Source organism: Hippopotamus amphibius, chromosome 17 (genome assembly GCF_030028045.1).
Source record: "Hippopotamus amphibius kiboko isolate mHipAmp2 chromosome 17, mHipAmp2.hap2, whole genome shotgun sequence".
Classification (NCBI taxonomy): Eukaryota; Metazoa; Chordata; class Mammalia; order Artiodactyla; family Hippopotamidae; genus Hippopotamus; species Hippopotamus amphibius.
Window position 1 is genome coordinate 49,377,966 of NC_080202.1, and position 3,509 is coordinate 49,381,474.

At 37.1% G+C, this 3,509-nt stretch overlaps 1 pseudogene; it reads right to left on the minus strand.

Annotated features, from left to right (window-relative positions):
• Positions 1-661: 661 nt before the first annotated feature.
• On the minus strand, positions 662-2,883 carry LOC130840611 (CWF19-like protein 2; annotated as a pseudogene).
• Positions 2,884-3,509: the final 626 nt, after the last annotated feature.

Genomic DNA, 3,509 nt, shown 5'->3' on the forward strand with positions numbered 1-3,509 from the left:
GAAAGAAAATGGAGAAATACAAGGACTAGTATTTTTGATGAATATAAGAGGTACATTTCTTGGTAATAAGAGTAAGAAAATTGGAAGGCTATTTTTTTTTCATGTTATATACCTCATTTAATTCTTTATTACTTTTGAGACATTCTTTTTTCTTTTAATAAAAAGAATAGCAGTGATATATATGCTATTGGTAGAAAATTAGGAGCTTCCATAAAATTCTGTGAAAAGTAATTTCAATTATTACTAAATATGCCAACTCAGTTTAAGAAAATGTAAAAGAAGCTAGTCAGCAGACTGAACAACCTTGAAGCGGACCCACTTTCCTCTGAGCCAATGATTTGCTATATTTCCTAGACAATCCTTCAGAAAATTCTTTCTATATGTTAACTAAATAGTTCAGAACACCAAGACATATGTACAGAACAGGACATGAACAGGTCACCCAACATAACTGGTCTTGCTCCATGGTTACTACAATGAAGTCCACAGAAGTAAGTGGGGGAGGAAACCAATACAATCCAATGATGCAGTTGTCAGAAACCCAGATCCTGACTCTCTTTTCCTATTACCTGATGGTCAGTTGTTTAGATAGATGCAATGGAAATAAAACTGAAAGAAATCTGAAGAGGAAATAGAAAATGAAAGATATGCCTCAACATTTTTAACTTTTGGTGAAGTCAAATGGTTTCCACCACTGAGCAAACTGCAGTGCTTTCTTCCTCTGATCCTCAAAGCTTTCTTGGATCCCTTTCTTCCAAAGTTTTGGTTCTATATCCAGCATGTCACCAATGATTTTCTTTCCAAAGTAATGAGGGAATTTGTGTTGATCTTCAATGACATGGGCAAACCCTCCATGGAGGCCAAAATTCACAGAGAAGTAAGGTAAGCCTCTAGGTACAGACTTTCTGATATCTTTTGAAGAGTGATCAATCAATTTCTTGTTCATAGACCTTCTTCATCACTTTCCATTATGGCTTTCTTAAAATAGATGGGAGCCACATCAACCACTTCCTTTGGGAGAGGAATGCATTTGTAAACCATATGATATTGTTTCTTCATGTTCATATTTGTTTCTAAAAAGATACAGTCCAATCCTTTATCTTCAAACATCTTTACCAATGATTTTCTAAATATCTGAATTTCCTCCCAGATGTCTTCATCCAATAAGGTAGCTGCTCTATGGTGCTGCAAAGGGACTATCAAACAGTGCCCTTCAGTAAGAGATCGTAAGTTGGGTAAACATAGATAAACCTTAACACCTATTGCAACAACAAGGTGCTTGGGAAATTGAGAGCAGTCAAAACAATATAGACATTTTTCCATTTGTGCAGCAAGACTCTGGTGCTCAGCAATAGCTTTGTTCCTCTGATACTTTTCCTCTTCACCAAAATGTTCTCTCTCAGCTGCTTTGGAGACAAACATGTCATCCAGAGTGTAATAGTCTCCATCTATTTTTCCCATAAACTTAGGTGTCATTCTCGTAAAAAGTTTGTTTTGATTTTTTGCTGTTCCCATCTTTTCATTCTTGACTAAATAATTTAGGCTTAGGTTATCAACATCATTAAAGTATCTGACCCTTTCTTTTTCCTCATGGGTTGAAGCAATCTGACTCTTCCTTCTTCCTCCTTTAGATTCCAGATGTTTTCCTGGGATGTTCACAGGCCAGACACTTCCAGAATGATCTGTTCTGAAAAGAATCACTTCTTGCTGATCTTCATTCTCTACCCCAGATTTTTTTAATGGTATCTTTGTTATGGTGTCTTTGAATTTATTTGCCTTATCAACTTGGGCTTTAACTTGTTCAGCTAATTCCATATTTCCCATCATCTCTGCCTTGATAATCTTGGCTCCCAACTTGTTCTTCTCATCAACACTCAAAATGTGGATAGAGTCATCCACTGGATTGCTCCCAGCAAATGAAGACTTTGTATCCTGTAGATGTTTTTTTTTCAGAGAGTCCTCGCTCAAGCTTTCATCCTGTGATCTTTCTCTCACATCTTCTGAACCATGTCCATGGTCAACACTGTGACTGGCTTCTAATGGTTTTCGATTTGAATGTTTCCTGTCTCCTTCTCTCCCGTCAGATCGACTCCACCATGATAAACTTTCTTTGCTGTTCTCTGTGGATTTTCGAAAACCACAATGCACAGAATCCTGAGAAACCAGTGCTGAAGATGAACTAGATGGCTCAAAATTTCTGTTCTTACTATGAAATGACAGTTCTTCATCATCAGAGGGTCTTAAGAATTTAGGTCTCAAATTTACATAAGAAAACTCTTGATTTTGCCTTGAACTGGATTCTCTTCTATATGTTTCTAAAGACCCACATCTACTATCTTTTTCATTACCACTAAACTTATCTTTATTGATATTGTGTGCAATATCTGTTGTATTATATCTATCTCTTGAACTTATATTTTACCAAGTCTGATTTTCTACTTTCTTGACTACTTTGTGCTCTGAGTATGTTGGTTTCCTCCACCATTCTTGTCTACAATCTTCTTTCGCAAATGCAGTTTCTTCAGCTTCTTTTAATTTCAACTGAAATATTTCCATTGACCCATATCTTTCAGTTACAACGTCTTCAAAATTTCTATTTTGTTTTTCAGCTTGTTCCTTCATTCTTTGGTAAGACTTTCTTAGCCAGCTTAAACCACCATCTTCTACTACTTTGGTAACTGATGACACACTATACTCTTCTGGTGGAAGACCTGTCACAATGTCCTTCCAATATGGATTCAATTCTCTTTCCAGCAGTCTGAACTGTTCAAGTGCTTGGGTTTTCTCTTGCTCTGTTTTCCTTACAGTTTCCTTTTCAGCTTTGAGTGATAATGACACAGTCTTAATTTACATAAAATCAACAGTCATCCATTCATCTCTCTGAATAACTTGGTTGTCTTCTTTTTCTCACTTTTCATCTTTCACCTTCCAGGCCTTTTCCTTGCCAGAAGTCTGGACAGCCTCAACCCACTCAACTTCAGAGCTTAACGAACTATCAGTTGACTCGTTTTTTTCACACTTTTGCTCCTTGCTCTTTTTTTTCTTCTCTTTTTTTACTTTCTTTGAACGCTTGTCTTTTTTCTTCTTTTTCTTCATAGAGTGTTCCTGTGAGATTTGTTCAACTTGCTTATTCACATCAGGTAGCATCCATGTTTCCTCACCCGAAGTCGTTTCAGTTCTTTACGCCTTGCTTCCTTTTCAAATGTGGCTTTAGCCTATCGCAACACCTCAGTCCTGGCAATCTGGGTCTGTTCTTTATGCTCTTCGATGCTCCTCTTACTTTCAAACCCACCAGCTGCAGTTGCCATAGTTGTTGTTGTCGTAAAGCTAGGTGGAAGGCTATTTTAAAGAGAAGGTATTGGTATCAGGGTGATGGTGGCCTCATAGAATGAGTTTGGGAGTGTTCCTTCCTCTGCAATTTTTTGGAATAGTTTCAGAAGGATAGGTGTTAACTCATCTATAAATGTTTGAAAGAATTTGCCTGTGAAGCCATCTGGTCCTGGACTTTT